The following is an 8198-nucleotide window of genomic DNA, read 5'->3' as shown; positions in this document are numbered from 1 at the left end:
GGGGGGGGGGGGTGGGGGGGGCGGGGGGGGGGGGTGGGGTGGTGGGTATATGAGGGTGAAGGGGTGAGTGTGGGGTATATGTGGGGGGTGTGGGTTTGGTGTGTAGGGGGATGGGGACATGGGATGTGCATAGGGTGGTATGTGTGTGGGGGTGTGAGGTGTGTGTGTGGGGGGGACTGCCTGGCTGGGGGTTGGAAGAGGGAGTGAGGGGCATGCAGCAGAGTTTGCCTGGGTGGTGCAGTGTGCCCACTCCCCCATCTGGCCCATGGTTGCCCTTGTGGTGCTCTGTATGGGGCCAAGTCCTGCCTGCTTCTGCCCAGCACAGCCTGTACAATGCTGCTGCCTGCACCCACACTACACCTGCCCCAGCCAGCATGCACAGCTTCCTCATGGCCACCCAGGTACTACTCAACTACCCTTGCTTCTAGCAGTTCCTTCTCCTCCTTCTCCTGCCCCTGCAGTGCTGTTCTGGGCAGCAAATAGCACAGGGAAGCAGCAGTGGCTGTGGGGACATATAGATACCACATGCTCTGCCAGATCAGGGGGAAGCCGTAGCAGAACAGCTCCTGCCCAAGCATACAGGGCTGCAGCTCCAGCTTCAGCTCCAAGTCACACTTCTATCCACTTCATCCACCCAGTGCAATGTAGATCTGCTTGCCTGGTGTGATTAAGCTGTGTGTGCTGGCTGGAGCCAAGGCCAGGGCCAGGGCCAGGGTTGGGGCCAGGCCTGGGGCTGGGGTGATGCCATCCATAATCATGGGGCAATTGCAGGTGGGAGTGTAGTGCAGACTGCCCCGGGTGGGACTCAGCCCCATGTGGAGCACACAGAGGCAGCCACAAACCAGATTCAATCAATTGTCAGGCCAGATCCAGCCTGTGGGCCATATTTTTCCCACCCTTGGCCCACAGTCTATATGGACATTAGCGCCTAAGTGAGATTCTATTCAAATCCCTGAAAATCAGTTAACGTTTCTATTCTTGTAATACACCATCATAGTACTCTTAAGACTGAATTATAAAAAAGTAGCAAGGAAGAGGAGAACCTATCCACCTTTTGCATTAACAGTTTTTCAGGGTCTTGAGCACAGTGAAATATCATACTTACAGTCCTAATAGGTAGAACAGAATCTGGCCCTATGTGTTTTAATATCAGGACTGTTTTGTTGAAGATCATATTATGAAGAAGAAATTAAGGAAATAAGTTGCCATTATACAACTGCAGCCACACTATCCCTGCTAAATCCAGTTTATTTGAACAATAAACTGGAACCAACGAAGTCTGGAATCCTTACTTCAATCTGAATATTTATGATTAATTTGGGAATTTGTCTATTATCTGTCAGTTTCCTGCCCTGTCATTTTGGATCTGTACAGTGTAAGGTATCTGAAGTTAGGTTCCCAAGTCCATATTTAGGCACCTAGATAAGTGACCTAATTATCAAAAGTGCTGTGCACTTAACAGCTGTCATTGACCTCAGTAGGAGCTGTTGGGTTTAGTACTTTTGAAAATCAGGTCACTTACATGAGCTCCTAAATTTAGACACTGATTTTAGCATTAGGGAATTGTGCCCCACTTAAGCCTTGCTTCCTGTTTCCTTTGTTACACCAGGCTTCTTCTCCATGAACTACCAAATAATGAAGGGGAGGGAAAACATCCCAGTGGTACAAAACAAGAGCATTTATGAGATGCTGACAGTAAATAAGCAAACAGAAGATGCAAAGGCCTGATGTTTCCAGTGTAAAGCTAATCTGCTTCATTAGACCATGACTGAAAACAATGGAGTCAATTATTTATTTCCAAAAAATAGAGGGAATATTTAGGGTAGGAAATTAATTTAGCTTTCGGATGTCAGGCTATTTGTGTTCATTTGAGTTGATGAGTGCAGCAGCCATTGAATCATGGAAACTCCAAACAGAGCATTACTGTTTCATTATCGTTCTCAGGTAGTTTGCTCTCAGATCATCATTTGAGGTGTTGATTTCACAGAATGAAATATCAACACTTTTGATCTAAACCAAAATTATGAAAAATATAGAATGCTAATTTAATGAGAATGACAAAACTATGAAAAATAAACTTATTCTGAAAACTGTTAAACTACTTCATCTGGAGTCGCATTCCAGTGAAAAAGACATATTTACGCACTCTGATATCTTGTTGATTATGCATTAGAGGACCAGAAGGAAATGCAAAGAAGGCTGTATATGCTTCCAAACTGGGTGGCACAGTGCCTAACGTGTGGTCAATGGACTAAGATCCAGAACATGGTGATAGGCATCTAAGCTACCTATATAGCAAAAGCAGAAAGGTAGATGCCTCAGGAGGTGGATTCAAAGATTTACATGCTAGGAAGAGTCACCTAGAGCTACCTTAGAGCTAGAGTAACATGAAGTAGAGGAGCATATCTGAACTCCTGTCACTTCTCTAATATTTAGGTTCCATTTAGTTGGGATCCAGAGCCTGGAATCCACTCTAGAGGCTTGGTGCCTAAAAGTATTTTTTTGAAAGAAATGAGCAGAGCTGACATTATTTTAAGACATTGCCAGTAATAACAGAGCTGCGCACCCTTTCTACCCCTACTAGGTAGGGTGCTTACCAGGAAGTAGGGCACCTGGGTTTTAGATCCTCTGTTACATTCACCCCACCAAAGAGTTCCTACCAACAGGTTACAGGCCAGACTGGGTGCGGGTAACTCCCACCTCTCCTGCTAAAGCTGCCATTGTACACATCAGAATGCAAGATTCACTGGGGCAGCATGAGAGCAAATAAGAGGGAGCCTGACTCTGTAGGTATAATCCTAGGCTTATTTCTGTTTCTTCAATGACTGTTTAATGAAAAATATAAAGAGAGTCCAGGGAGCTGTGACTGGTATCTAAGACACCCCTTTCCCCCAGCTGAGTTCCTTAACTACTAACTAACAGAGCCATGCTCTTGCTTGTTTACTCTCCTTTTGTCTCCATGGGCACCTATACATGTGCCGGATGTCTGCTCCAACGTGTGCTAATTAGCACGCGTCGGAGTAGACTTAATTAATCAAGTCTTCTGCAGCATGTTAATTAGCACACTCCAACAGCCTCCATGTTGTGTCTATTCAGTGTCCCTGCATTTCAAAACGGCAGCAGGGGCACTTGAACTCAAGCCACTTGAACAAGCTTTAGTTCAAAATGTCCCTGCCGGAAATTTTGAAGCGTGGGATGCTGAATACACATGACGCTGCAAGCACTTTAATTACAGTGGCTCTCGGGGCCACTCTAATTAAAAGAAGGACTTATATGCCTCCAAATTGGGTGGCATGGTGCCTAACCTTTAGGTGCCTGGTCAAAAAACTAAAATCCAGAACATGATGATAGGCACCATGCCCCCGCCCCCCCAACTCCACTCCACCCCAAAGCACGTATATAGATACTCCACAAGTCCTTTGTTATTTGCTGTATCTCTTCAACAGGAGGAATAGCCTGTTGCATGCTGGTTAAGGATATGTTCTGTGACATAGGATAAGCCATTTGAAGCCATCACAGGAAGGCCTAGAATCCAGGTCTTCCAATTCATAATCAAGTGCTTTAGCCACTATGCTATTATTTAAAAGATAGGAGCTGCACCCACATGCAATTGTGTTTTTGAACAAAAGTGGCTGTTGCTGCTCTGCTTCTTGCTGAACTCCATCCTCCTGGTAGATGTTAGGTATGTTCTGAGAATGCTTATAGGGCTGGACCACTCAGAGGTCTTGGGCACATTAGGCAGGAGCAAGGACCCCAGCTGCTCAAACTAGGACAGTTCCTAGCAAGTACAGAAGACAAAACTTCTTAGATGCATGGAAGAAATTCAGCACAAAAAGGGTGGTGCTCTGTAGTTTTAGGCTGCCATTGAGCAGTACATTTTAGGCTTTAGGCCCCTAAAATGCACCTATGTCCTTTTTTCTAGACCTGTGTCTGAGTCTTTTGGTCTCCTTTATATTGCTGGCCGGTTAAAGTGAAATTGGTTTAATGAGGTGGGAAAGTCCCTATACACGTGAAAGACCAGTTTTCTGGGTCATGATGGATAAATTAAACTTCAGGCCCATGCTTAGAGCCCTACTTTTGTTTAAATCAAGATTTCTGCTTGTTTTAAGAATAAAATGTAAATTTTCATCCTTTTTGATTTTGGAGGAAAGCTTGCAAATATGAACTGGGCGCAATGGAAATGATGTCTGCCTGAATCTGTAGAGCCAGAAACAATCACTTTGATCAGAGTTTTCAGTGAGATGTTAACTCTAGGTCTTACTACTTTTGGGAGCCCCACCAAAACTATATCAGAAAAAGACTGTGTTTGGCAAAAAAAAAAAGAAAAGTGGGGAGGTTTTAACCTATTTTAACCTAAAATAGGTTAAAAATAGGATAAAAATAGTTTGCTGAACTAAACAGTAGGAGCCCCTGTCTGTCCACAATTTCTACCAGACATTGCTCTCCTGGGCCATACCAGGGCCATACCTGTAGAGCACTGGCCCTAGCTAATGGTAATTATGTTCAGTGACAAGAATACTATGTGCAGGTGGCTTCTGTTCCAGCTAAGGTGATGGAGGAACAGGGAAAATTATGGAACTGCCCATGTCCAGTCCAACTGTTAGAGACTGGATCTGTCCCCTACCAGACATTCCCAAGTCATCCATATAAAGTCAAACTTTGGGGCTGGGTGAAATTCATCATTTGGGAACATACATTTTATGTCTTTTAGTTTTTAACTTCTCTTTTGATGATGAATGTATCATTCACTTAATACTCAAATGAAAATTCAGCAGTGTATTCAGGGTGAGGTATGTGTGTGAAATGGGACCATTTACCAATGTAAATACTAAATGCAGAGTTCTCTGGAGATGTTGGACAAATGCAGCTGAATTCAAGGAGGGGGTGTGAATTATCAAAATCATCTGTAAGCATAAGCAAGAGTCTGTCAGTATTTTATTCATGATCTCCTGCAGAAAACATGTGTCTTGAGAATTTCCATTTTTGCATAACTTCTTGCTTGAGGCAGGAAGCCTTTGGTAAGTGTCTGCTCAGGAAACATTATACGGCAAGAGGAAGGATGCAATTTCCTTTTAGCTGTCTGTAAAATACAGAGGTCATGATTTGACTGTCTCTTCTACATTTGGGGGAAAAGGCCATTATTATTTCTTTATATGATATCCCACAGAATTTATGGGGTTCCCATTCCACAAGCCCTTTCCAGCTAGTGTTTATAGAAACTGTTCTTCATGGGCAGAGATCCTAGTGTAATCAGATACTCTCTGACCTGACTGCACCACACCTCCCACAGAATGCTCCCTCTGTCCCTGGCAAGTAAAGTATGCAGAAGGGACTGAGCATAAAACTGAAGCCAGGCTAAATTATGGGTTTCTATTAATTCTGAACAAACATTGTTTTCCTACCTCCATCTTCATGGAGAAACCAATATAGTATGAATTTTGTACAAAGGTTTTTGAAAATAATAGATAACCCCCCAATGTAAAGTAGAACCAACCACGTTTAAATGCTGAGCAATATGGTGCTTAAACTGAGAGCTGGATTATTTCCTTTATGATATATTAAAAGAAAAAACAGAAAGGGATGAATTCAACTGTGAAGTTTGGATCTTAAAACATTGTGATCCAGAGGTTGTGTTCAGACCATCTCTAGAAAGCAACAATTCTTGACTTAGCTTTACCTGACTGAAGGGATGGTCAATGTGACATTTGTAGATTTTGTGCTATTTTGCTTTCATGTTTTGTGCACTGAAATCTGAAAGATCCAACTGAGCTTGTGTCCAGAGACACTATCCATTTTGTTCTCAGGATTGCTTCAGCCTCTTTACAGTTGCCCAGTTTCTAACTTATCCTTTTATTCTTTTCTTAATCTAAGGCAAATCATTCAGACTGAAAGCTTGAATCTGGCCCCTCTTTTTATATGAACAACAACCACTGGAAACATAGGAGTGTAGAAGCAGCTAAGCAATAAGTAAGCTTGTTTCATTTAAAATGCTAGCTTTCATCAAAGCAATATTTTGGAAAAACAATGGGAATACTGGAGGGGGACAGAATAATGTGTTGAAGGACAAATGACGTTATACCCAAGAGTTGAGTGCCATCTAGCAATAAATACACTAGGAATTAGAAAGGTCACTCTGAATAAGAGAGTGCAAAAAGTAATCAACTATTAGAGAGAGGGGCATGCAACGTGTAAAGAATGAGTTAGCAGAGTTACAAGTATAAATAGTGAAAAGGAAAGGAAAATGGGAGCATGAAAGGCCGATTGCCAAAGACCATTAGACAGTAGCATAATTAAGTGTGTTTCAAGTACACTGGGACAAAGGGATCAGTGGAAGAGAATTTGGAGCTGTTAAAATGGCATTGGCTGTTCCAAGAGATTAGATCCTATTGTTTAGCTCAGTTGCTGAATGGGCAAGTGAGGAATGAGGTGCAACAATGAAGATCATCTCTATGAATGCATTCACTTACTCCTGATAGAAGCAACACTGTCAGCTCGGGACTTCTCTGACAGCTGCAGATAGAATCAAGGGAATGACAATGTAGCTGAAGTGCTACAGAACCTGGGGCATCCCAGACTACCCCCTTTTATCTCAGGGATGGTAACAGCAGGAAAGTGGGTGGCATAACAGCTAATATGTAGGGGTGGTTCTGTAGTCAGGCTCTGAACAAATTAGCCACATGGTACACACAGAGGATCTGTTCCAAGATGCAGCAGCAAACAGTATACCGAATATGATTTTCAACATCGTAAGAATAAACTATAGAGTACATGCACTTGAACATCCATCACATGTATTTTAAAATGGGAAGCTCAGTTTCTGAAAGTCTCACTAGAGTTTCATAGGGTATGTTTGGAACTGCAAGTGGGCGCCTTACTGAGTAAACAGGAGTTTTGCTCATATAGTTGCCAAGTGTCCATGAGTAAGATTTTGAAAACTGAACAAAGATTAAAAGCATAAAAAAATTACATTTATTCATTGAATTTGGATCTCAAAAATGTATCTCTAGAAAGAGGAACCTCATTTTGTATAATATAAATATATGACAATAAAATATTACATATTTTTGTTTGATTCGTTGGTGGCCTGAAAATCTAGAGTTGCCAAGCTACTAACCATTTAATACAATATTGCAAAATATTTTATTTATATTCTAAATTGGAAAAAATCCTGAATGTCAAAACACTCCTCCAAATGCAGTTACTTCTCTCTTCAAGCTCTTATGACTATGACTGGACAGGCCAGGTATATGCTTCAAAAACCTAGGATTCTGCCCAAACAAATATCGCATGGATTCATTTGAATAGAAATTAGCCTTCAAAATTTTTAAATAAATTGCTGACTCCTACACCCTTACTACAAGATTTCTATAGGTATTATAGTTTGGACTAGGGTAAGCTGCCGAGGAAATTCTCCAAGAGCTTCAGAATACGGAGTATCCAGGTGTGATTTTTTGTAATAATAATAATAAAAGGTCTTTGAAAGTGAAGACATAGGCTATGTTTACACAGTAAGCTAACTATTCCATCGTGCAGCCCCCTCAGGCACGCTCTTATTGCTTCAAGAGAAGGCTGCATCCTAAACTAAAAGCAATGAAGTCACCTCTGCACAGCATGTGGGGTAGGCTATTAGCCCTGCTGAGTGACAATGCCTCTTAGCCAACTTCCAAGGTAATTAGTGCTTTTGTGCAATTGCACTGATAGGGATACTTCTCTTCTAGTATAGGAAGCAACCTGCATGGAGTAGTGCAGCATGCCTGACTGGCCACCAAGGGTGGTAAGTTTATTGTATAGACATGGGCAGCAAGTCCTTGTGAAGAAACAGAGTGAAATGGAAGTGTAGGGGAGTACCCAGTAGTGTATGCCTGTAGCAGGGCACTAAGGTGCCTGCTACTTGTAGAACCAGAATAACTACTCAGGTGCTGGTTGCTAGGGCAACTGGAGGGCACCAGTGACCCACACCTGCTAGTGTTCAGCTGACCAGAAGGGGCAGGGCCTGGCTCCCATTTAAACCCCTGGACTGAGCCCAGGCAGGCAGTTCCCTGCTGGCTGTCAAAAGGGGAAGGAGCTCTGCTGGAGTGAGTAAAAGGAAGAGGCCTGAACTACACAAGCAGCTCTGGAGACTGGTGAGGGATGGAGCAGCCCTGGGGGCTTGAACGAGATTTTTAGCCGGATGGTTTGAAGTTTGATCACCTTCACCA

The sequence above is a fragment of the Gavialis gangeticus genome, unplaced genomic scaffold (genome assembly GCF_001723915.1).
Source record: "Gavialis gangeticus isolate Ggan-Ray unplaced genomic scaffold, GavGan_comp1, whole genome shotgun sequence".
Classification (NCBI taxonomy): Eukaryota; Metazoa; Chordata; order Crocodylia; family Gavialidae; genus Gavialis; species Gavialis gangeticus.
Note: the sequence above shows the minus strand (reverse complement) of the source record.